Here is a 25,958-nt window from a genome sequence, read left to right on the forward strand (position 1 = left end):
TTTTCGATAATGTTTACCAACTCCCTTCAAAAAATAAGATGAGGGGCTTTATTTTTTTATTTTTTTTAAAAGATTTTATTTATTTAATTAGGAGAGGCAGAGACGCAGGCAGAGGGAGAAGCAGGCTCCATGCAGGGAGCTGATGCGGGACTCGATCCCGGGACCCCAGGATCACACCCTGGGCCAAAGGCAGCGCCAAACCGCTGAGCCACCCGGGAGCCCCAAGATGAGGGGTTTTACAGTATAAAGCAAAGTAGTGTTTTTTAAAGCCGGCTTTCTCGAGGTATAACTGATGTACCAGCACACGCACGTATTTTAACGTGTGCCACTTGATGGGTTTTGGGACACGGGTGAGACCACTGCCACGGTGCGGATGGTGAACATGCCCGTTGCCTTTGAAGGTCCCCTGCCCCCCGGCCCCCTGCCCCCCAGCCCCCCATCCTCCCCCACCCCCCACAGCCACTGCTCTCTGCCGGGACAGGTCCCCCTGCGTTTTCTGGAGTTCCACATAAGTGGGGTCAGGGAGTCGGTGCGTGTCTCGTGTGGCCTGTTTCACGCAGCGCGGTCACCTGGAGAGTCATCCGTGCTGTCTCCGCCGTGGTTCCTTCTAAAGTCATCTTCCTAATGGGGCAAGCACCTTCGCCCTACTTGCCGAGAACACGGACTTGGTTGATTTCAGTGAGAAGAGACGACAAGGTCCGGGTCGGTGCCTGTGAGACCCAGATGCAGGGGATGAGGCAAGCGCACGGGGCTCCGTGGTGGAAGCGGCGGCCCCCGCGTCGCGTCGAGGCATCTGGACGGGGAGGGCCGCACGCTGTCCCCGCGGATGGCCCGGCCGAGCTGGACCCTGCTCAGGAGCAGTGGACACACGGTTCTCCGGGGCCCAGAGCACGTGCTGCGCAGACCGCCTCCTGGGTGGGATTTAAATAATATTTAAAAAGTGTTAAAGCGGGACCCCTGGCCTAGAGCGCGTCTCTTCCTTCCCAGAAGCAGCGGAGAGCCGGGGGCCTGTGGCCTCCCCCACGGCCCCCTCGGGCGCCCCCTCCGACAGCGCTCACGGCCGCCCCGCGCTCTGCGGGTTTACGGTCTCCTCTGGCCGCGGCAAGATCCCCCCCCCCCCCCCGGTGTCCTTCCTAAAGCAGAATCAACTTTCTCCCTTTGAAGGGTCAGGTCGTGGGGACCCTTTGGTCATTGTTGACGCAGAACTACCAGGACTGTAGTCGATACACTTTGGAGCTTTTTATAGCTCCGGACAGTTGAAAAACACCTGTCTTCTAAGATTTCCTCTTTTTTTCCGATTCTCTCCTGTTGCTTACTGGCACTGCCATCCACCCCTTGGCAGAGCCGGGGCAGGAGCTGGGGCCACGCGGCCTCCGCTCCCCCTGCAGGATCTCGGGTCAGCTCAGGCCCGGCTGTTTCCCGGGGTGGATCGCGGCAGAGAGGGCAGGGGGCTGACCCCACCCCGCCCTGCTTTGAACCGGCCTCTTGCCCCGAGAGCTCGGCTCCTCGTGCTCCTCCCTCGTGGGGCCCTGTCTTCTGTGTTTCGCGGGAGGTGTGGGACCTCCACCCCCGGCTTGTGGCGGGGGCACCGCGGGTGCAGTAGCTCCCCTGTCCCCCTGCAGCGGCTGGCCTGTGGTGCTGCCGGTTCCCTGCTGCAGGCGGGTGATGGAGCGCTGCTTGGCTCCGTCGTGTGGACCAAGACCCGGGTCCCTCCTGCTCCCTGGCCCTCCTGGGTCCCGTTACCCGGTCATCTCCTAGTGCGCTGTTGTGAGGTCTGCGGTTCCTGCGTGAGTCCCCGTCACCCGGGAGCACAGACGTTGTCAGAGCCTCCCTTGTGCTGCTGGACGGCGGCCTCCTGCCGACCCGCCTGCCGCCCAGGCCGCCCTGGCCCGCGGAAGCGTGCGTCCCCACGCCGTCAGACTCCATGGCGTCACGGGTGTGTTGGACGCCTCTCTCGGGGTGCTAGTGTGGCGGGGTTCGCTAGTGGTTTACATACACTGTCTCGTCTTCCCGTTCCCAGAGTAAATCCAGCTGGATCATATGTCAGCTTTTATTTTTTTTTTTAGATTTATTTTTATTTATTTATGATAGAGAGAGACAGAGAGGGAGAGGCAGAGACACAGGCAGAGGGAGAAGCAGGCTCCATGCAGGGAGCCCGACGCGGGACTCGATCCCGGGACTCCAGGATCGCACCCTGGGCCAAAGGCAGGCGCCAAACCGCGGAGCCACCCAGGGATCCCCATATGTCAGCTTTTAAAAACATCATTGGACCAACTTTGCCGCCGTCTCCCTTGGGATTCTTACGTGTGCATTCGTGAGTTGGTTTGGCTGATACTTTGTACACGATTTTTGTTTCCTGGTGCTTGTTCTTTGTCCTGTAGTCAGATTTTCTATTTCTTCTTGCGTCAGTTTTCCTACACTGTATTTCTCATGGGATGTGCTCATTGTACCTAAGTCTACAGAATTTTTGAAACGAGGTTCCTAATACCCTCTTACTATATTTTTAACGCTGTGCGAATTTGGAGTGGTAATTCTGTCCTGGTGTTTCTTGAGGCCTAACACCCCTGTCCCCCGCCCCATACAGCACAACTCAGTGGCCTGGAACAGCCACCATCTGGTTTTGCTGGTGACCCCGTGGGGCAGGGGTTGGGGCAGGGTATAAAGGGGACGGTTTGTCCGTGCTCCGTGGGACCATGGGACCGGGGCCTCAGATGAGTGGAAGTGGCCGTGTGTGGGCAGCTGGGGGTCATAGTTCTTGTCCTTACACCTCGTCGGAGGCAGCCTGCTGAGGGGCAGGTGGGCACCTGCGCGGGGCCGGCCTGGGCTCTGTCCTGCGTGGACCCCAGCCGGGTGGCCGCAGCCACGGAACCGGCCTCCTGGGGAGAGTCTTCCAAGCCAGCAGCCCCCAAAGGGCCAGCACGCGGTGACTCCTCCCGCCTCCACCCGACCCACCCTGGGGTCCCGGAGCCTGCTGAGACTCAGGGACGCCCTGAAAGGACCGCTTGAGGCGCCGGCACGGGGTGGCACATAAAGGAGGCCACCTGGCCCCCCGCTGCCCTTCAGAGCAGGACGATGTGGGGCTTCTCCCCGTCCTGCGTGCGGGCGTCCGTCCCCGTATGCCCTCTACTGCGTGTGATCAGTGCGGGTTTAATTACTTCCTTTCCCCCTCCCGCTTCCTTTGGGCTAATTTTGTTCTCCTTGTACTGACCCGCCCGGGTGGGGATTCGTTGATTCCTGAAGGGGTGAGCGTGGGGCCGCACGTGTCCCTGGTGCGCTGCCCCACCTGCGCGCCGCTCAAGTCCACGTGTGCTCTCTGGTTTTTAAGTTTTCGTAGTTTCTGTTTCCTACTGCGATTATTTCAGCCGTGGGTTACTCGGAGGAATACCGCCAGCTTCCAGACAGGCAGAGACTCTTCTGGTTGTCCTTGGTCGTCCGTCCCCGGGTGCGTGGCGTGCGTGGCGTGCTGGGACGCAGCTGCCCTCAGGGCGGAGGCTTCTGTGTGTCTCCTCCCCGCTCTCTGTCGGCCACGGTCCCCTGCTGCCCCTGCGACAGGAGCCTCCTCCGTCTTTGCCCACCGCCTGTCGTGCTCTTGCTGTGACTTTCACTGTCACCGGGCCAAGCTCTCTGTGACCCCTGCTCTGTTCAGTCCTCGTGGTGCCATCCTGTGCGTCACTGTGGCAGGACCTGGAGGCGCTCAGCGATGCAGCCGCAGGGCCAGGTGGTGTCCCAAGGCTGCCTCTTGCAGTCTGAACCCACAACGCAGCAGTCCCCTGGGCATGTGGCAGCTCCTGTCACACCATTCCGGTGCTTCTTGTTTAAGCTTTACAGTTTGCAGAACCCTTCCCCACGCCAGTCCGGCTCCCTGGGTCAGCTCTGCGGGGCTGTCTTCAGAATGGTTCCCCTGGGCCTGGTCTCTCCGGGTCCCTGGTCTCTCCTGGTCCCACTCTCTCCTGGTCCCTCCTGGTCCTACTCCCTCCTGGTCCCTGCTCCCTCCTGGTCCCTGCTCCCTCCTGGGTCTTGTCCCTGGCCCCTCCTGGGCCTTGTCCCTGATCCCTCCTGTCCCTGGTCCCTCCAGGTCCCTGCTCCCTCCTGGTCCCTGGTCCTCCTGGGCCTTGTCCCTGGTCCCTCCTGGGCCTTGTCCCTGGCCCCTCCTGATCCCTGGTCCCTCCTGGGCCTTGTCCCTGGCCCCTCCTGATCCCTGGTCCCTCCTGGTCCCTAGTCCCTCCTGGGCCTTGTCCCTGGTCCCTCCTGGGCCTTGTCCCTGGCCCCCCTGATCCCTGGTCCCTCCTGGTCCCCGGTCCCTCCAGGTCCCTGGTCCCTCCTAGTCCCTGCTCCCTCCTGGTCCCAGGTGCCTCCTGAGCCTTGTCCCTGGTCCCTCCCTGGCACGGTTCCTCCAGTGGACGACAGGGGTCAGACTTCTGTCTCCACTCTGGGCTGGCAGGTCGCCATCTGGACACTAGGACCTGGTTCTGTGGATGTTGGTCGTGTGCTCCCTGTGTTTCCCTTGATCTGTGGCCTGTGTGGACGTTGGTTGGCACAGTGACATTTGACCTGACTCGCACATCGTCCTTCTTCTTCCTTGGATCGCGGGGGGCTCCGTGTCCTGTTCTTCGTTCTTTGTTAGGGGAGCTGCTGTGTCTCCTGCACACCCTCCAGCCAGGTCAGGAGCTGCTGGCAGGATCACTGACCAGGTGGGGGTGGCGTTGAGGATTGGGGGGGTACACGGTGGGGCCGTTTCCTTCATCCTCCTCGCCTGGGTGTGGAGGTAGGTCCGCAGGGGCGCTGATGGGGTCAGCAGCCATGTGCATGGACCTGTGTGCTCAGCCTCGAAGCCTCCGTGCTGGAGAGGACAGTCGTGTGACCTGTAACCCCAGGCTAATAGGTCGTTGTTGTGAGTTCCCACTGGAGCTGGGGGCAGCAGCGTACAACACGGGGACCGTGCCTCAGACCTGTCCTCGCACACCTGCTGACACACGGTACGGATGAATTGAGGCGAGTCACAGCTGAGAGATGTGGAGGGGCTGAGACTGGCCACTTGTAACCCCCGGGGCCCCGAGGAGGTCTGTGGTGACCACACCGAGTCTGCACGGTTAGGGGCCCCCCCTTGTTCAGCGAGCACCTGTCTACACTCCCTGCTGGTCTTCTGGGCGCCCACGCAGAGACCCGCTCGTTCTTCCCGTGGATGCTGGCTGGCGGCTCTGTGCTGGAGAAGCCCCACCGTAGACTTTCCCCTCGGGTGGATATCGGTTTGTTTTTGTAAAGGAAAATGTTAACGTGGCATATTTAGGTTTTGTCAGTACATAAGCATGTTGAAATACTCTCTTTAATGAGTTGTGAGTTGACGTTTTTCTGCTGAGAGGAAGTGGCACGGAGATGTTTCACACGCTCTGCCTGCAGACGGACGCGTGGCCTGGGCTTCTGGGCTGGGCCGGAGGGCGGGGAGGCGTGCATCCGTGCACTCGTGAGGTCTGTACGCAGCCAGAGTGGCGGGCCACACGCGTGATGCAGACTGTGATCGGTCCACACGGGAGTGCGTCTGAGGCCTCCGTCCCTAGCAGGCGGGTTTTGTGTTTGCACTAGCCTGCTGGGGAGCTGGGGAGCGGAGATCCGGGCCGGAGGGTGCGGGTATGCCTGCCTCTTGGGAGGGTTGGGGTGCGGGTGTGACTCGTTAGTGTGTATCTGCTTTAGGGAAGCATAAGAGTATTTTATTTTATTTTTTAAAAAAGATTTTATTTATTCACAAGACACAGGGAGAGAGGCAGAGACCCAGGCAGAGGGAGAAGCAGGCTCCATGCAGGGAGCCCGACGCGGGACTCGATCCTGGGACTCTAGGATCAGGCCCTGGGCCAAAGGTGGCGCTAAACCGCTGAGCCACCCAGGGCTGCCCAAGTATTTTATTTTATTTTATTTTATTTTATTTTATTTTATTTTATTTATTTTATTTTATTTTATTTTATTTATTTTATTTTATTTTATTTTATTTTATTTTATTTTATTTTATTTTATTTTATTATTTTTTAAAAAATATTTTATTTATTTATTTTTATTTATTCATGAGAGGCACAGAGAGAAAGAGAGAGGTAGAGACACAGGCAGAGGGAGAAGCAGGCCCCATGCAGGGAGCCCGACGTGGGACTCGATCCTGGGTCTCCAGGATCACGCCCTGGGCCGAAGCAGGGGCTGAACTGCTGAGCCACCCAGGGATCCCTGCCCAAGTATTTTAAAAATGACTTAAGCCTGTATTTAGGAAGAGGATCTTTAACTAATGGTATTTATTATTAGAATTCACATCTGACGTGTCGAAAAGGCAAAGTAATGGGATCTTTCTGTTCCACAGAGTGAAGCCTCTCCCGCTGGGCACGGCAGGCTGACAAAGGGACCGAGGGACACCCGTGCGCTCGGGGTCGCCCGGCCCGGCCTGCGCCCAGGGAAGCTCTGCCCGGGTCCCAGCACACGCAGACACCAGCCTAATCTAAGGTAAGGTAAACACCTGCAAAAATCTGCTCACCTCTGACTGATTAGAAAGTACCCTCTGCTCGCTGTAAAGGGAGTAATTAAAGCCTTTTGCCTTCTCGAGTGTGTTTGATTGAGTAACTTCCGCGCTGGATCGTGCTGGGTCGCGCTGCTGCCTCTCTCCGGGTGTGGCGGGCCCAGGCCACCTGCAAGCGGGGCCGCGGCCAGCGTGCTGCTGCCCCCCGGCGGCCGTGGCTCCCGGCCGGTGCTCAGCTACACTCGCTGCAGAGCTGCTTACTCTGTTACTGCCTTTGAGGTGGTTACAAGAAAACGTGTTTGGTACTTGATTTTTTGGTGACTGTCACGTGATTCAGCATCTGCTCTTGAGAGAAGTCGGGGTGCGGGGCAAATTTAAAGTCGCCGTTAAGTTAGCACCATGGGAGATTACGGCCTGCAGAGTGACTGCTTCCAGAAAGGAGAGTTCTCAACACTCACGGGAGTCTTGTGGGGAAGAAGGATGAGGAGCTGGTTGGCAGGGGGCGGCCGGGTGCGACTGCGCTCGCTCGTTCTGTAGGTGCGGACAGGTGCCCGGCGTCTGGGGCGAGGCCGGCAGGAGCAGGTGCAGGGCTCGCCGTCGCTGGGGGGTGCTTACTGTCGCTGGGGGGTGCAGGTGTGGGGCTCACCGTTGCTGGGGGTGCAGGTGCAGGGCTCGTCGGTGGGGGTGCTTGCTGTCACCCGCAGCTGCCTGGGAAGGCCCCGTGTCTGCACCCATCAGGGAATCAGGGATGTAAGGACACTAGCTCCCAGGGGGTAGGGAGGGTTTGCACTCCCCTCTGCAGCAGGGGAGCCGGAACGTCCGGAGAGGGCAGAGTTAAGGCTCTGGCCCCTGGCTGTGCCAGTGGGGTGGGCTTCCCTGCAGCCGGCTCTCGCGAGCAGGATTAGTGGAGGGATATTGAGAGGTAGTGAGCAGCGCACAGCTGCCTGAGGCTGCGAGAAACGCTGTCCTTCAGCTCCGCTGGGAGTCGTGCCGTCTGTGACCACCTTTCATGCCATGGCAGCGAGCGGCCGCGTTCATCGTGCCATATACGTGAGATGGCAAGGATTTTTATGTAATGCGTGCATTGGGGAGGTGAATTATTTATAATCCTTTGCAGAAATAAATTGTCCTTAAAGGCGTCCAAACAATAACGAGGCCCAGAGGAGGGCTCCAAAGCACGTGCCGAGAAAGCAGAATGAAAGGCCTGGTAATTATAAATACTGCAACACCGGGAGCTACCTCTCCCTCCACGGGGTCCTCTCCATGGGGTCCTCCACCCACGGGGTCTCCTTCTATGAGCTGTCCCTTAGTTCTAGCTGCAGAGTAGAAATTTCGTATTTCTTGGGATACCTGGGTGGCTCAGCAGTTGAGCATCTGCCTTTGGCTCAGGTCGTGACCCTGAGTCCCGGGATCGAGTCCTGCATCAGGCTCCCTGCATGGAGCCTGCTTCTCCCTCGGCCTGTGTCTCTGCCTCTCTCTGTGTGTCTCTCATGATTAAATAAAGAAAATCTTAAAAAAAAAAAAAATCCAGTAGGTCTGCATTTACTGACTTGACAACTGCTAGAGGTATAATTATCGCACAAAGAATCGTGGCGACGGTCCGACGTATTACAACTTTCCTTTTTCAGAGTGGTTGGAAAGGAGAGGCAAACATGAAACATTGCAGCTGAACCGAGCCTCTGCGGGGGGAGCTCTCCTCACCGGTAGGCGCGCCCTGCGGCCCTTTCCCGAGGCACCCGGCAGCCCTGCAGTGGTCACTTCACGTTAGTTCCAGCAGGGTGGCTACGGTCCCCGTCCTCCCAGAGGGACATGTCTGAGATGCAGTCTCCTGTGTCTGCTGCAGTTGGGGCCGTCGGGGTGCTCCTGGGGTGCTCCTGGGGCACCTGCCCTGCTGCTCCCCTTGCAGAGGGCCCGGGGACTGGACCCACGCAGACGTTTGTTCTGTAACAGATACTCGTGAGCTCCTCCATCGTGCTCTGGATGACGCTCGTAGGCGGCACGACCTTGTTAATTCGCACCATATCCTCAAGAAGGAGGGCCGGGCAGAGACGTTAGCGCATCGTGAGTCAGCACATGCCTGGGCCCCAGTCCGCGGGCGGTGCGCACCTGGGCATCTCCCCGGGTGCTCACAGCGCAGGGCAGACTTCTGAAAGGAGCTGGTCCTCCCCTCCCGGCATCCGCGTGGTGCTACGGGTGTGTGTTAAAAACATGGAGAAACGATGCGGCGAGGGTCTGGGCTGGGTGATCATGAGCCGCCGCCCGCGCGGGGCGTCAGCCCTCCAGTGCAGGAAGGCTCCTTGTTTGCCGGACTGCCGTCTGCCCGCAGGGGGCCAGAAGCACCCCAGCACAGAGCAGCCGCTGGGACGGTGTGTCCCCCGGCATCCAGCTGGTGGGGATGGTGTGTCCCCTGGCATCCAGCTGGTGGGGATGGTGTGTCCCCCGGCATCCAGCTGGTGGGGATGGTGTGTCCCCCGGCATCCAGCTGGTGGGGATGGTGTGTCCCCCGGCATCCAGCTGGTGGGGATGGTGTGTCCCCCGGCATCCAGCTGGTGGGGATGGTGTGTCCCCCGGCATCCAGCTGGTGGGGATGGTGTGTACCTCAGCATCCAGCTGGTGGGGATGGTGTGTCCCCCGGCATCCAGCTGGTGGGGATGGTGTGTCCCCCGGCATCCAGCTGGTGGGGATGGTGTGTCTGCGGCTGTGTTTTGGGGGCTCGCAGATGCAGGGCAGCCGCTGAGAGGAGGCGGGCTGCTCTTCCCGCACTCCGCAGTGGCAGGGCATGCAGCTGCTCTCACCGGCACTCCTGCTCTGGAACAGGATGCTGAGCTGGATGTGCAGTGGGCAGGGGTGGGGCCGGTAAGGAAGGGCAGGCCCTGCCCTGTGCAGGGGGACGGGACACACACCCACTTCCTGGAAGGTCTGTGGGAATGAGCTGCCTCTTCGGAGTTGACCCTGCAGGTGTTGGTCGGCCTGTGCGGCCGTCCCGTCCAGCTCTAGGCAGGGGAGGGACAGCGGGTCCCTGCAGGGGTGGGCACCACCCACATGGTGGGAGGGAGGAGCGTGCCTCAGCGCAGGTGTTGGCTCCTGGGCCGCGAGGGCCGCATGCCACTGACACGGCGTCTCCTTCCCTAAGGCAGAGTCCTGGGCCGCCCGAGCCCCGGGTGCCGCCGCTCGCTGCAAACAGTGCCGGCCACATCCCGCGTGGGGAGGTGCCTACGTGCACGTGTGAGCCCAGGGCCAGTGCCCTGCCTTGCTGGGACGGGACGGCTGTCCGGGGGGTGCGCTCAGAGCTGTGGCCCCGGCTTCTGACCCTCGAGCCGTCGGTAGTCAGCGTACCTGCGGGTCAGCGGTCTGTTGCTGCACACCCATCAGCAGGACCTGCAACTATAGTGGCTCACTAGCCGCAGTGTCTTGCAAGCTCTGGGGTCTCCCCCACAAGCTCCGGTGGTCGCAGGGCTGGGGCCTCCAATCCCTGGGACCCCCCGTGTTCCTGGCCCAGTGGCCGTGTCCACAACATGCAGTTGGCCCCTTCCTGGCTGTGGGAGTGTCACCGTCACTTCCTGTGACCCTTAAGGGTTCACCTGCTTAGGGCAGGCCCACCCACGATGCAGGGTCAGCTGAGTAGGGATTTAACTTTGTAAACCTTCAGTTTATATTACGGTGTATCCATCATAGTCACAGCTCCACCTATCAAGGGGAGGGGATTATACAGGGTGTGCACACCACAGCCAGTTCCACACACTGGGAAGACAATTTGCTACACCTGTAGCTGATGGGGGCCTCCTGAGGGAGGAGCCTGGCTGATGGGGCCTGGCTCAGTTTCCAGAGTCTAGAACACACGAAAATTTTCACAGGTCAATAAGGAAGACAGTGCAGTGGAATTAGGGGCAAAACATTTGCATAGTTTTCTCATAGAAGATGACGCAGCTTACGTGGCTAATAAACACGTGAAAGGTGCACATTCATCCAGCAAACGTGGACCACCTGCCAGAGGACAGAGCCGTCACCCTGTGATGGACGCGTGAAGGTGAGGAATAGGGTGGCACCTCCTCAGGGCCCTCCTGGGTGCAGGCGATGAGCCAAAGAGCCGAGCCCCGGGCGCCTCGGCCGCTGCACACCCCGGAAGCCAGGGTGGAGCCCCCCTGCAGGTGGCCGGGGGTCCCAAGGCCGGAGTCCCACTCCAGGAATGGCTTTTGCATCTGTGAGGACCGTAAGGGAAGCAGCGGCAGCAGCACGGGCCAGAGCCTGGACCACTCGCCATGCGGCTCTGCAGGGAGGGCTGCAGCCCTGCTGGCCGGGGTGAGCTCGCCGTGTGGGGCCTGACCGGGCCCCCTCGTCTGGGCCCCTGGACGGCTGCGCCCCGACGGTGCCTCCCTGGGCCAGGGGCTGTCCCTGCACCTGAGGCCCCCTGCCTACGGCTCCGAGCTCACAGAGCGCCCTCCTGACAGCGGGCCTGGTACCAGGACCCCAGCACCATGAACGGGTGCGGGTGGCCTACAGGATGTGGTGACGTAGGGGAACGGCACAGCGGGACCAACTAGGAAAAGTGTCCTGAGGATGGAGAAGGCTGGGGACACAGAAGCTGGCGAAACCCAGCTCACAGTGAGGCCACGGGGAGGGGGCTGTGGGACGGGGCTGTGGGGTCGGGGGCCAAGACCAGAGGGGCTGCCCTGAGCCCACAGGCCCGCTGTCTACCTGCACCCTTGGTCAGACACATGGGAGCCGGCTAGGTCAGGTGACAGCACGGGGGCAGCAGGGGCCTCGGGGACGTCCCCAGTCCTCTGCATCCCCTCACATTCCACAGGGAGGGTCCTGGGTGACGCGGGCTGGGGGTGCAAAGCTGAGCGCTCCACTCCAAGATGCCTGGACAGTCGAGGCCACCGGCTACAGTGGCGCTTGGCGGGAGCAGGATGGGTTGAGGGACACATGCACGGAAGCCTCACCCCTTCCATCCTGCAGCTGGTGCGGGCAGGGCCCAGAACCCAGGCCGCCTGCAGCTGGAGGAGGAGTGGGAGACGCAGAGCCGCGGGCGGGCCGGGGCCTCTGGGGCCTCCACAGGCCTCCTGCTGGCCCGGCTCTGGCTTCTGCTCCGCGTGCAAGCAGGTCTCCCAGGCCCCTCCTGGTGTGCGTGAAGCCCACGCCCAGCGTCCCAGCGGCAGCTGCAGACGCGCCAGGTTCAGGGAGGGTGCAGGACGGTGCGGATGGGCGAGTCTGTGTCTGCAGCAGTGAGGCCCGGAGCTGCGGGGTTTGTCACCTGGGACTGCAGGTTGTGGAGCCCACGGCCCCGTCAGACACAGATCGGGGCTGCACGCTGGGCCCACTCTCATGGCAGGTGCTGACCGAGGCCCCGGGGGTGACGGTGGGACAGGATGGACGGTCCCTGAGCAGCTGACGCCTGGTGGGAGTGGACGGTGCTGGGGAGGGGCCCGGGGCCAGGGGGCAGCACACCCAGGAGGGCCTGGCTTCTCGTCTCCAGACCCCGTGGGGCAGCAGTGGGCCTGGGGCGTGGGCAAGGCCACCTGCTGGGGCCGGGGGAGGCGGGAGCAGCACAGTAGTGATTTGGGATTATTTTCCATCCAAAAAAAATGGAAAAAATCTGAGTAAAACTTAGTTTAAACAGTATCAAGTTTGAAATATTTCTAAGAAGTGGTTGTGTTCCCAGTTTTTATGTGCTGTGGCTTTACGTTTCCAAAAGGATAAAAAAATACATCATTAGCCACAAAAGTACGACGGGAGTTCAGGGGCCTGTACGTTGCTGGGTGGGAAACCACGGATCTCTGTGGTTGTTCGGACGTGGCTGGCAGTCCTCTCGCGGCCGCGCTCGGGGGTGACGGGAAACCCGTGGTCGTCTGTGACGGAGCGCAGCGGCCGCGTGTCCGTGGGGGCAGGGACGTCTGTACTCTCCTCCGCGTTCCTTCTGTGCCCACGGAGGCTTTTCCCAGGGCGGGACTGGTGGAAAGACCAGCACGCGTGTGGGCGGCTGCCGCTCCAGGAGGGAGGGGAGCTGATGGGCCCTGGGCCCCTCGCCAGGCCCGCCGCGAGGTTCTAGCAGGTGCCGGGCGCCCCCAGCACAGCTGTGCACAGAAACTGGGGCGCCGTGAGCCGCCCTCCTGCTCCTGGGATCCGGGGGCTGAGCACGGGGGTGCCCTCTGGGCCTCAAGGAGCAGGGGTGGGGGTCTCATGCTCACTGCAGAGCGGCTCCGGGGGGCCTGGGGAGGCTGTAACCTCTGTAACCTAGTGGGACAGTGGCTTCTGCAGCTGCAGTGACGAAAGCGGGGGCAAGAGGGAGGTGGCCGGCGGTCCAGGTGGAGCCCGGGCCTGACAGGTCTCCTGCTGTTCTCCAGGCGACGTGGGCAGGGGGCCGCGGGGTCCAGCAGCCGGCGGTGTGGGGGAGGGAGGGGCGTGGGGGAGGGCAGGGGTGTGGAGGGGGCCTGGGCCCGAGCGCTGTCCACACTGCGGCAGGGTGCACATGTGCCGTCTCCCCAGGGGTTTGCGCGTGTTCATCCCAGTGCACACGACTGCTGTCACATGACCACGACGGGACGCACCAGGGCTGGGAATGTCATGCTTGCTGGCTGGCCACGCGGGTGCTATGCCCACGGGGGAAGGGGGGCGTGGATGTTGGGGTGAAGACGGCCGCAGGCCCCACCGTACTTTAGTCTCTAAATAATGACCTTGCTGGTTTCTGGTTTATAAATTTTAATTATATTTTATTTTATTTTATTTATTTTATTTTACTTTATTTTATTTATTTTACTTTATTTTATTTATTTACTTATTTTTTTATTTTATTTATTTTATTTTATTTATTTTTAATTATTTTATTTTATTTTATTTTTTATTTTATTTTATTTATTTTATTTTATTTTTTTATTTTTTTATTTTATTTTATTTTTTATTTTTTTATTTATTTTATTTTATTTTTTATTTTATTTTATTTTAATTTTATTTTATTTTAATTTTATTTTATTTTAATTTAATTTTATTTTATTTTATTTTATTCTTGGTTTATAAATTTTATTTATTTTTTATTTTTTTATTTTTTTATTTTTTTTGGTTTATAAATTTTAGATGTCGTCTGTTGACCTTCAGTTCAGAGGCAGGCAACTTGAGCTCACTTCGCACTTTCCTGGCCTTATAGTGTGTTTAGGAGTGCTTTTGGGTGAAAGATGCAGAACACATGACCTATAGTGTCTTACACTAGTGGGGATTCATTTATTTCCTTTTTTTAAAAAAAAAAAAGATTTTATTTATTTATTCATGAGAGACAGAGAAAGGCAGAGACACAGGCAGAGGGAGAAGCAGGCTCCCTGCAGGGAGCACGATGCAGGACTCGATCCTGGATCCACAGGATCAGGCCCTGGGCCGAAGTCAGCCCTAAACTGCTGAGCCGGGATTCATTTACGTCCTAGTAGGGATTGCAGAGGTAGGTTTTTGCTGCAGGTGGTTGAGAGCACGAGCACGTCAGGGGGCGAGGTCCTCAGCGTTCCCTCATGGTTGCAGTGTGGTTGTGGCAGCTCCAGCCGTCTCATCTGTATTCAAGGCAGGAATAAGTGGGAAGGGGCAGGCAGTGCTGCCCGTCTGTCCCTTTCACCAGGACATTCCAGAAGTCTCGTGTCATGTGTCTGGCTGTCGTCACAAGGGACACCGAGGACGCGATCGTCTGACTCTTGTCGCACCCCTGCCAGAGGGGAGGGCGCGGGGCTGGGCAGCGGGGATAGGCCCGGCAGCTACGCTCCTCTGCTGGTTATCTTGGGAACCGCGTCCTGCCCCTGGAGCCCCTGGAGCTGCGGTCTCCCGGCCGTGCTGACCCGGACCCCGGGAGGCTGGTCCCCGGACCCTGGGCTGGGGGTGTGGAGCGCTTACCGCCGACGTGGTTCCGTGGGGGACGCGGTTGGTGAATTGCATGTTACCGGGCACTTTATAAGCTGCACAGTAGTAATTGAGCCCGCGCGGGGGGCTTGCCCGTGTCGTGGAATCGGAGGGCGCAATTCCGTGTGTCCCAGCATTTAGACAGTTGTTATCCTGCTCCTATAGTTTACGTGTAACATCGTCTTTTGATTCTACTATTTTAGAATAGTTAAGATAAAACGCAAAAACTAAATAAAAAAATTAGTCTGTGCCGTCAAGTTCTGAGCGTGTGGTGGTAAGTAGAACCCGGCGGGTACGGCCGGGAGGGCCGGGGCTCTGTCCCCTGACCCCGGAGCGGCCCCTGCGCTGCAGCCGCGGGAAGGAGCTGCGGCGCCGCGCGGAGGACGGAGCGGGACCAGGAGGTCATCCCGGGAAGACGCGGGGTCGGGGCAAGGGTGAACCGTCCCCCCCCTGCCCGCGACCGCTGACCAGCAGCTCAGTGGGAACCAGAAAACTCGCTAATACTGCTCGGCCGTCCTCCGGCCTGACTTTGTCTCCTCAATAATTAGATTGTGCCGGTCTGGACTCCCTGAGATTCCTTTGTTCTTGAACCTCAGTAGGATGCTGAGAAGAACGAGAGTTTTCTCTGCTTTTCATCCCCTCCTCCTTGCATGGGGGGGGCTGTCCGGTGGCCGATGAGGATCTTTATTTCTGGGACGTTTTCCTCCGTCGTAACGTTGAGTGCGTCCTGGTTTGCGTGCTCCGGCCCTCGGGCCTGCACACCGCGTGCCTCTGGCTCTGCGCTCCGCGGGTCCAGGCGCCGCGTCTCTAAGCCCCTTTGAGCTGTTTTCTTCTCCGTTGACTCTTGCGTGAGTTTTCAATCAGGTCCAGCGTTTTTGTCCACGTTGTCCATTGCTTGTCCGCGCTTCTGTTTATGCTGCTTCTCATCCACACACACACAGACAGCCCTAAGTCGTTCATCAATACGTGAAGTTAGCCACGGGGTTTCAGGTCCTGATTGAGTAAAGCCACTTTCTCTTCTTTGAGGGACCGATGAGTTTTACTTTATGTTTCAAAAGGTTCATGTTTTATTTTGTCTCTTAATAATCAGTAATAGTAAGCATTGTTTTTAAAGGGTGCTTAGAAAGTCATCTTTACAGAGATTCCTCCTTAAACCGTGGCTATCAGTTGCATCCCCCGGGTTGGTTTCCAATTCATGCTCAGACTTGATCATAGTATCTCTTTCAGACTTTTCTTAGTGTGGCGAGAGTTCAGAGCTCTCCCTGATAGCCCAGCCTGCTGGACTGCAGTTCTTCCCTGTTGCCAGCATTCATCCAGGGGCCACCTGAGCCCCCCCCGGGTTACCAGGGCCACCTCTCAGCCACCTGAATCATCTCGGGACCACTTGGGCTATCTGTAGGCCACCTTGGCCATCCGTAGGTCACCTGAGCCATCTGTGGGCCACCTTGGCCATCTGTGGGCCACCTGAGCCATCTGTGGGCCACCTGGGCCATTCGTGGGCCACCTGAATCATCTCTGGACCACCTGGGCCATCTCTAGGCCACCTTGGCCCTATGTGGCCCCCCTGAGCCATCTGTGGGCTACCAGGGCCATCTCTGGGCCACCTGAATCATCCCTGGGCCACCAGGGCCATCTCTGGGCCACCTGAATTGTCTCTGGGCCATCTGTAGGCCACCTTGGCCATCCATAGGTCACCTGAACCATCTCTGGGCTACCTTGGCCATCTGTGGGCCACCTGAGCCATCTGTAGGCCACTTGAGCCATCCATAGGTCACCTAAGCCATCTGTGGTCCACCTGAGCCACCTCTGGGCTACCAGGGCCATCTCTGGGCCCACCTGAATCATCTCTGAGCCACCTGGGCCATCTGTAGGCCACCTTGGCCATCTGTAGGCCACCTGAGCAATCTGTGGGTCACCTTGGCCATCTCTGGGCCACCTGAATCATCTCTGGGCCACCTTGGCCATCTGTGGGTTACCTGAGCCATTTCTGGGCTACCAGGGCCATCTGTGGGCCACCTGAATCATCCCTGGGCCACCTGGGCCATCTCTAGGCCACCTTGGCTATCTGTGGGCCACCTGAGCCATCTGTGGGCCACCTTGGCCATCTGTGAGCCACCTGAGCCATCTGTGGGCCACCTGAGCCATTTCTGGGCTACCAGGGCCACCTCTGGGCCACCTGAATCATCCCTGGGCCACCTGAATCATCTCTGGGCCACCTGGGCCATTTCTAGGCCACCTTAGCCATCTGTGAGCCACCTTGGCTATCTGTGGGCCACCTGAGCCATCTCTGGGCTACCAGGGCCACCTCTGGGCCACCTGAATCATCCCTGGGCCACCTGAATCATCTCTGGGCCACCTGAGCCATCTGTGGGCCGCCATCTGTGGCTGCTTCCTTAGCTTTAGGTTGTTTAGGTTTTTGGAGCTAATTTTAGGACCTTCAACTCAAGTGCCTTTTTTTTTCCTGTCAAATCCAACATCTGCTATATTTATTTGAGAAATGTAGGTTTTGATTTTAATTTAAAATTCCTTGGTACAGTTACCTTAGAAGAAAACGGGAAAAGCTTAATTGAATTTACGATTTTAATTGAGTGGAGGAGTTTTGCAAGTAGACGTAAACTATTCTTATCTCCATCTGTTTGAACCCATTTTCACGTAGGAAATAGAGACGTGTTAAAGAACTGCGTGTATGTTATTTTGACTTAAGATTGTAAGGAGTCGGAACATATAAGAAAATGAAGCCGAGCCGTCGCGTGTGCTCCAACTGGGCAGCTCGTAGGGGAGTGAAGAGCTCGGCCCCGATTCCCAGGCTCCGGGCGCGGGCGCTGCCGGCGTGTAACCCCGGGTGAGCTGCTCTGCCCCTGCGGCCGGAGGCTCCGTGTACGGAGCGGCGGTGCTGATGGTACGATGGCAGGCGGAGCCCAGGTGGGCACGTGTCCCGCACCCGGTCCTCCCTTGAGCCCCACGAGCCTGGGGTGTGCGTCGTCACTGCCTTCTGTGTGGTCCTGAGGACTCGGAGGAAGCACAACGTTGGGAACTTGCTGGGCGGTGGGGTGGGCCTTCCACCAGCGGGCCCTGCTTTGGGCTTCGTGCTGGTGACCCCCGAGCTCTGATCACGGCCGCACTGTACGGCTGTATGGGTTGGACACTGCACAGCTCCACTCACAGAGACCTGAGGCACATCCTTGGTCGCTGTAGAGCAGAGTGAGTGGCTGTTTGCAGGCTGCCTCAGGCAGACATTCAGAGGCTCCCCTGCTGACATTTGGTGACGTCTAAGTGAGCCAGTCCACGTGCGGTGTAGGTGACGGTCACTCGGTAAACGCGTGCTCCACACTCCGCCGTAGTGGCTGCTCCCTCGCCAGCCCCCTGCCCATCCTCCCCGTCCAGGAGCAGCAGTCCTGGCTCGGTCCTGGTTTCTCCTGGGCTCCATCTGTTCTCAGGGCTTGGGGTCTCACCCACCCACACCCCTGTCAGCCTGGGACCCTGGGTCCGCCCAGCATCTCCTCCTGGTGGTCTGCGGCATCTCTGGCTGCAGACGGCAAACCAGGCCCCTGGCTCCTGACCCCCCCCCCCCCCCCCATGGTCTTCCCAGGTCTCCACGCTCCCAGGCCACAGCCCATGGCCACCCAGTGTCTTCTGTCCCCTTCGGCCACCTGTCTCCTGTGCTGCAGCCTGCGTCCGGGGTGGTGGTTTCTGGCCTCTGCCATCACCTGCCCTGAGCCATTGGGCGTCTGCTCCACTTTCCTGAGTGGGCTTCGTGCGTCAGCCCTCGCCCCACATCTGTCCTTCACGCTGGCCAGGACCAGGCTGGAACTCCTGGGCAGGGGGACCGCCTGGTCAAGCCTCTGCCAGCCTGGCCTCCTGGCTGTTCCCGGGCCATGCCGGGGCCGCCGCAGAGTCGTTGACTGTGTCCCTCCGGCCGCTCTGCTCCTGGTGCCTCGTCCTGGCTCCTTGGTGCCTTCACTGTCGTCTTCTCCAGATGGGAAAGCAGGCCCGCCGCTGCCCTCCTGCCCTCAGGCACCTTCCGGGTCACACCCACCCTGCTCGGACATATGAGGCCATTTGATGGCTCACGGTGCTCCCGTCACCCATCTTGGCCTCCCTGCAACAGAAGCTCAGTGAGGGCAGATGCTCTTGTGCTGTGATCACTGCTGCAGCCCAGCCCCTGCAGCCCAGCCCCTGCAGCCCAGCGCCTGCATCTCAGCCCCTGCAGCCCAGCCCTTGCATCTCAGCACCTGCAGCCCAGCCCCTGCAGCCCAGCACCTGCATCTCAGCACCTGCAGCCCAGCCCTTGGATCTCAGCACCTGCAGCCCAGCCTCTGTATCCCAGCCTCTGCAGCCCAGCCCCTGCAGCCCAGTACCTGCATCTCAGCACCTGCAGCCCAGCCCTTACAGCCCAGCCCCTGCATCTCAGCACCTGCAGCCCAGCCCCTGCAGCCCAGCACCTGCGTCTCAGCACCTGCAGCCCAGCCCCTATGTCTCAGCCCCTGCATCTCAGCCCCTGCAGCCCAGCCCCTGCAGCCCAGCCCCTGCATCTCAGCCCCTGCATCTCAGCCCTTGCAGCCCAGCCCCTGCAGCCCAGCCCCTGCAGCCCAGCCTCTGTATCCCAGCCCCTGCAGCCCAGCCCCTGCATCTCAGCCTCTGCAGCCCAGCCCCTGCATCTCAGCCCCTGCATCTCAGCCCCTGCAGCCCAGCCCCTGCAGCCCAGCCTCTGTATCCCAGCCCCTGCAGCCCAGCCCCTGCATCTCAGCCCCTGCATCTCAGCCCCTGCAGCCCAGCCCCTGCAGCCCAGCCTCTGTATCCCAGCCCCTGCAGCCCAGCCGTTGTAGCCCAGCCCCTGCAGCCCAGCCCCTGCAGCCCAGCCCCTGGCTCAGTCCTCGCCCTCACTGAGCAGGTGTTCACTACTAGTTGAATGAACGAACGAATATTTGCTGTGTTTCTTATTAACAGATGATTCTGAGGCGCCTTAATATTAAGTAGCGCTGCAGTTTTGCATGTGCCGATTCTATGTCATAATTAATAACGGACTCAATTCACAGAGTTTAGGATTCTAATGGAATTAACTCCTTGTTTTTCTTGTAAGACAAAAACAGTTTTTAAGAGGTTTTTTTCATTAATTAATATTCTAGGAACATAAAATTTCAGAGTCTTTACTCTGAGGACATAGATAAAAATAAAATTAATGAAGCACCAGGAATGTCAGATGCTAAATGGTGTACGGCTATTTATGACATTCTCCTAGAATTCCGCAGCTATTAACTCGCAGAGATGTGGCAGCTGAAGTCAGAAATGGATGGACTTTTAAAGTTGGAGAAGAGATCTTCGAAGTATTTCCTAATAAACTGTCGGTTTAATCATTGCAGAGACCGTGTCGGTGCACTCAATCACTGCCGGTCTGCCGTGAGCTGCTTGATTCTCACGAACCAGGCTTTCTATTTTTATGCTTCTCTTAAATAATTCTAAAGGTAAGAAGAATTGGGAAGGAGGAAGAAACAAATGAGACAGCACAGAGCTGGGGCCTCTGCTGGACCCCGGGAGCATCACGAGGGGGCTCGGCCCTGGGCCGCGGCGCAGGCCCACTGCGTCCGGGGCACCATGTGCCCCGTCAGGGTCGAAGCTTCTCCGGCTTCCCAGAAGGCAGAAGGTGCGGCGCTTGTTGCACCAGGAGGATCTGCTGTGTGCTGCGTTGTGTCCCGTGATGAGGGAACGACGATCAGGGTGCGAGGTGAGGGGGAGGGTGCAGAGCTGCCGCTTCATCAGCCTCCTGTGCGAGCACAGAGCAGCAGGTCGTCAGGGCGCGCAGGCCATGCGCTGGCCTTTTGTGTGATACCCGCGCATGGCCCCTGGGTCAAAGGGAACGAAGCGACTTGGCATCGTCCAACCAGGCCAGTCTTGAGAACGGTACTGCTGTCCCACCTGTCCCCTGGGATTGCCGTCTGTGACGTCATGGGGAGGGAGACCAGTGCCTTGATTACGCACATTTAGAGGCGGGGGGTGGGGGCCGCACCGGGAGCACCAGTCTCGGTCTGGGGGCAGGAAGGAGCAATGGGAAGGCCTAGGCAGGCCAGAGCCTCTCTTACGGGTTCCACAGCCTAGGATCGGCCGTTGGAGTGACGGTGGCAGGCTCTGGGCTACGCGTGGTTTCTGGTTGCCTGGTACCTGGCCCTGGAATGATCTAGAGCAGAGGGAGCATTGGCTTCAAGTGAGTGGGCTCTTTGCACAAGAGGGACACACTCCTGGCCGAGCCCTTCGCTGTCTTTAAACACTGGCCGGCCCTGGGGAGGGGCCGTCTCTCCCTGAGGCCGTAAGGGAGATACAGATACGATGATTTTCCCTGCGATGCCTGTAAGCCAAGTAGGCAAATACAGCATCTAATAAAGCATCAGAACAACGGCCTCCACTGGGGACGCGGCGCAGCCAACCCAGGACGTCGGACACCAGGACGCACAGACCAGGACGGCAGCAGCGGAGGCTCTCCGCACAAACCACGGCGTCTTTCACAACATTAACCGTAATTTCCAAATTAAGTTTTAATGCTAGCATGTCTCTTGCATTGTGGTCTTGGTGTGCTTCCACTTTGATAGATTCTCGAGAAGCTACACACGGACTAGATTTTTATTGGTCACGTCATGGAGCCTGTACGTGCCCCGTGCGCCAGCCGGGAGCCTTTGGATCAGTCCACACAGCCTTTGTCACCGGCCCCCGGCTTCCCCGCCTTATGGTTTCAGGTTTATCTGATTCGTTCTGTAGGAATTTAAAATATATGCAAGTTTTTCACTTTGCAAATTTTTCTTTTTATGAATACACTTTTTTTTTAAAGATTTTATTTATTCATAAGAGACACAGAGAGAGAGGCAGAGACACAGGCAGGGGGAGAAGCAGGCTCCACGCAGGGAGCCCAATGTGGGACCGGATCCCGGGTCTCCAGGATCAGGCCCTGGGACGAAGGGAGGGGCTCAACCATGGAGCCCCCCGGGGATCCTCTGAATATACTTTTTATAAATTGTGGTGTGTGTGATGTGAAACATTTTGTCTCCTTTAGGTCAGAGGTAGGATGGAGATGGAGAAACCATATTTTCTCATCTCAGAGGTGTGGAGAGGAAGCCCAGGTTTCTTCTGGCCTGGAGGTGGCCTCGCCGGGGCTGTGTGGGTGCACAGGCCCGGGCGGGACCAGAGTGGAGCTGGCCCCTCTTCCCGAGGGGTCACCACTGGGCTCAGCTTCCTGCAGAGACCAGACCCAAGCGAAAACCCACAGAAAGAGAACACATTACAGACGTGAGTGTCTCTAATAGCAGCTGGGGAGATGCTCCTTGTTTTTACCTGACTTCTTTGAGCATTATTTCTCCAGAAGGTCTCATCATATGGAGTCTAGCGTCCAGACAGCTTTTTATCATTTACCTTTAAAAAAAAAAAAAAAGGGGATCCCTGGGTGGTGCAGCAGTTTGGCGCCTGCCTTTGGCCCAGGGCACGATCCTGGAGACCCGAGATCGAATCCCACGTCAGGCTCCCGGTGCATGGAGCCTGCCTCTCCCTCTGCCTATGTCTCTGCCTCTCTCTCTCTCTGTGTGTGTGACTATCATGAATAAATAAGAATTAAAAAAAAATCTGTGTTTGATTGGATCTGGAGTGCTCAGGATCCCGACTGCATTAAGCTGTTTCTCCTGGATCAGACAGAGAAGTTCTCTTTCTTCTGGATCAGCCAGAAGTTCTGGCTCTCCTCTCAAACCGTTGCTTCCTTGGCTCAGGTCCCGCTAGGAGACCCCTGGAGCCAGTCCCCGTGGCCGGTACTTGCGCCAGTGCCGCAGGGTCCCCGGGGCGGGGTGGCGGGGGGGGGAAGGCTGTGACGCTCAGACCGTCAGTTCACGTGCGCTGGGTTTCTGGCTCATCCTCAGTGTCTGCAGCCCAGTTAATCACGGCGCGTGGCCGTTTTCAGGGTTAGGCACCTAACTTGTTTCGATGCGTGGCGAGGGAATGATTAATAAAGAAACCCGCGGAAATCCCTAGATTTTAAATACAGCAAGTAACTTATATTATAAAAGGAGTCCAGAGAAACGTTCTTGTTTCTTATTTAAAACAGTCCAAGAACGTTTGCGTTTTCCTTCATGGCTTCCTCTGTAGTTTCCTGGCTCTCCTTCCGGGGGTTGCTTTGGAATCCCTCTGCGGGGCCTATACTGGGCTCCAAGCTCCCAGGTCGCAGAGGCAGCCAGCGGGAGCGCGGGCACAGGTGCATGGTGCTGCCAAGGGCTCTACCCAAGGCAGCTTGTCCCATTAAGTCGTGAAGCGTGCGATGTCTGGCTGGAGGCAGGGAAGTGGTTTGATGTCGTCCAAGCGCTGCTTTTACCAAAATAGGGTATCTTGGACAATTGAAGCCAGGCCTTTGTGGGCATCATAAATGCACAGCAGCCGTAGAAGAGGGGCGTCTCCAGCCTGGGGGCCACACAGCCACAGGAGCTCCCCCGGCCCGTGCATCGGTCCTGTGCACTCTCCATGGGAACCACCTGGATGGGAACATGGACAACGCCCAGACCTGATGTCCTGGGGCCCCAGGCTGCTCCCCCTCCCCCCGCCAGATTTCAGGCCGCCCCCTCTTTGTCCTGCTCCCAGGTTCCTTCCTGCATCTCCTAGGAGCCTGCTTCGGGGGCTGCACCCTGCTGCAGCACCTTCCCCTTCCTCCCTGGGGACAGGCCGTGGGTTCTGTGCCACCAGTGCTGGCTGCCTGGAGGCTTCACGGGGTGGTCTGCAGGGCTGGCCTGGAACCGTGGAGTGTCACTGTCCAAGTAATCCCCCACCGCCAGCCCCAAACCCGGCTCACAAGCCCAGACGACTGTAGGAAGGTGTTCTCTGCTTCCCAGAGGAATCTGCCCCAGACGTGGGGGAAAGCCTTTGCCGGAAGCTTCTCTCCTGGCCCCGAACCCCAAGGCCACGACCACCTCCATGGGTTTGTAAGCACAAAGTCTAAAACTGATCCTTGATCCAAAGGATTAAAAATAAGATGCGTAATTACGTTTAAAATATATAAAATTTGAATATATTTCTGTCAAAGTGAGAATTTTACAAAATAACAAAGCAAAATGCTGTAATTTTTTTTCATGTTTTCAGAAAATATATTTTCAAAATTATCCATTAAGAGTAAGTTCTGGGGCCCCTGGGTGGCTCAGTCGGTGAAGCATCTGCCTTCGGCTCGGGTCATGATCTCAGGGTCCTGGGACTGAGCCCCATGTCGGGCTCCCTGCTCAGGGGGGAGCCTGGGCTCCCTCTGCCTCTGCCCCCTGCTCATGTTCGTGCTCTGTCTCTCTCTCAAATAAATAAAAAAAATCTTAAAAAAAAAAGTTACATAATATAAATTACAGTTATTATCAAACGCTTAAGTCTACGTTATTTAAAGAAAGCTGAATTTTAAGTTCAATACCTTGCAAGTTTAACAGTTTCATAAAGGATGGACCTTGTGGTGGTTGTGGCGTCCGCATCCGCCTGGTTGCCGGCGTGGATCGCGAGCTCCACCGAGTGTGTCTGGGCGTGCACCCGAGCGTGGGAGCGAGAGGGGCTGCTGTGTGCGGAAGCTCCTCGGGCGCCACGCACGGCCCTGCGTGCCTGTGAGTGACACAGAGGAAGACAGGAGCTGGGCACTGCTGGAAAGGGACTTTGTTCTGCAGGACACGCCTGCTTCGCATCCAGAGTTGGGTGAGTTCATGAGTTTGTCTTTTCTTTCACCCGAGTGCCCCCAGTGACGTCATTCCCCCCGTCCCGACTCCTCCGGGGACAGCCCTGGGGCCGCAGGGCTCTTGGCTGCAGTGGCCCCTTGTTCCAAGGACGCAGAGCCGCCCTCTGGGGTGGTGTCCCCCGGGGGCCTGGTCAGCGCGCCCGCCCGACGGGAGGACGTCGAGGGCTGCGGGTCGTGCTGTGCCGGCCCGAAGTGTGGGTCCCAGACGCCGTCGCCCGGCCCGGGGGACAAGGCGGTGCCCGAGGGGCCGCGGCCCTGCAGGGGCCGGGGGTGCGCGTGTCGCGGGGGGCCTGCCCTGCCGTGTGCTGGGGGCAGCCGGGGCTTTCTGCAGCTTTGTCAGCTGCCCTTTTCCTGATACTTGTCCCCATTGTTTCGGGAACTCTGTGCGTCTTAAAGGTGACAGAAGCCTTTCAGGGCGGCGCCTGGTGTTGCTGTGGAGTCCGGCCGCACGGAGCCCCGCCGTCCGGGCCCGAGCCCGCGGTGCGAGCCCGGAGTGCTCGAAGGGTTAACTGTCACACGTCACTGCTGGCTGGTGTGCTCTGAGGCCCTAACTCTGCGGCTGACAGAGCCTGGGACAGAGGAGGCGCCGCTCCCGAGCCCGCGGGGAGGGGACGCTCGGCGTGGCGGAGGTGGCAGAGGTGGCCTCGCCGGCCGCATGGCCTCGCGCGCCGGGGCTTGGCCCGCGGGGACCCTCCTCAGCAGCGCGGGCCGTCGCTGCAAAAGGAGGCGCAAGAAACGCTGCGACAGGAGAGGTAACTGGGTGGGCTTTTACCCCGGGCTGCGGACAGCCGAGCCGCACGTCGGGGGCCCTGTGACCCCGGCCCCGCGCTGCCCCTCGTCCCCCCAGGGCGCGGCGGCCTCCTGCAGGCCCCGGGCCACACAGGCCCTCTGGCGCCCGCGGGTAGGGGGCCCTTGAGCTTCAGCGCGCCAAGTCCATTTTTAGGAAGATATTTATGAAGCCTTAGAAGTTTGTAGCTCCGGGTGTTGAAAGCTCTTTCCTCCTGAGACAGATGCTCTCTGATGGCTCCTCCTTTGCTGCCACTCTCCACTGACAACTTCTCTGCCCTTAAAACTATTCAGTCTGTAGAAAGCGAGGCTATGGCAGCCGATGTTAAGATAGTTTGCTTTTAAAAACACGGACGACAGCGTCCTTGCATACAACACCGGCTGATTTCAGTCTCCGGTTCAACTTGGTGTTTTAAAATATGTATTCTTAAAGATTTTATTTATTCTTGAGAGAGAGAGACACAGGCAGAGGGAGAAGCAGGCTCCATGCAGGGAGCCCGATGTGGGACTCGATCCCGGGTCTCCAGGGTCAGACCCTGGGCCAAAGGCAGGCGCCAAATCGCTGAGCCACCCGGGTTGCCCTTTAAAGATGTTTTAAAATATTAAAAATCTGTATTTTTTTCTTAGCACCAGACTTAAAAATTGCCTGTGACTGTAAAAATCACCAGCTCTTGGCTTTGGGGTGAATTGTGGCTATAAAGGGTGTTGAGAGCGTGTCATCTTCCTATGCTGTGAGTTCACTAACAGAGTATGGCTTTTAAAAAAAAAGAGATTTTATTTATTTATTTATTCATGAGACACACAGAGAGAGGCAGAGACGCAGGCAGAGGGAGAAGCAGGCTCCCTGCGGGGAGCCCGATGTGGGACTCGACCCCGGGACCCTGGGATCACAACCTGAGCCAAAGGCAGACGCTCCACCACTGAGCCCCCCCGGGTGCCCCAAACAGAATGTGTCTTAGGTGAAGAGATGCTTCTGGTGAAGGAGCCCGTCGTCCTGGGCGTCCCCTTCTTGCCCACCCGCTGGTAGGACCAGGACCCAGTTGTCACCACCTCAGCATTCCTGGGATAGTCTGTAGCCAGAGACCATCAACC

The 25,958-nt window shown here is 58.2% G+C and overlaps 1 protein-coding gene across 5 annotated transcripts in view; it reads left to right on the plus strand.

The window, feature by feature from the left end:
* Positions 1-25,958, plus strand: part of ADARB1 (adenosine deaminase RNA specific B1) — a 137,379-nt gene that overhangs the window by 48,045 nt on the left and 63,376 nt on the right. For 3 of the 5 annotated variants that reach the window (XM_049104654.1, XM_049104657.1, XM_025462178.3), the window contains exon 2: positions 6,338-6,477. The exons of 1 other annotated variant lie outside the window; for it this stretch is intronic. The gene's annotated coding sequence lies outside the window, so the exon portion shown is untranslated. Of the gene's footprint in view, positions 1-6,337; positions 6,478-8,171; positions 8,194-25,958 lie in introns of those variants that run through there. One more of the 5 variants, XM_049104655.1, reaches the window with a different exon arrangement.

This window comes from Canis lupus, chromosome 31 (assembly GCF_003254725.2).
Source record: "Canis lupus dingo isolate Sandy chromosome 31, ASM325472v2, whole genome shotgun sequence".
Lineage (NCBI taxonomy): Eukaryota > Metazoa > Chordata > Mammalia > Carnivora > Canidae > Canis > Canis lupus.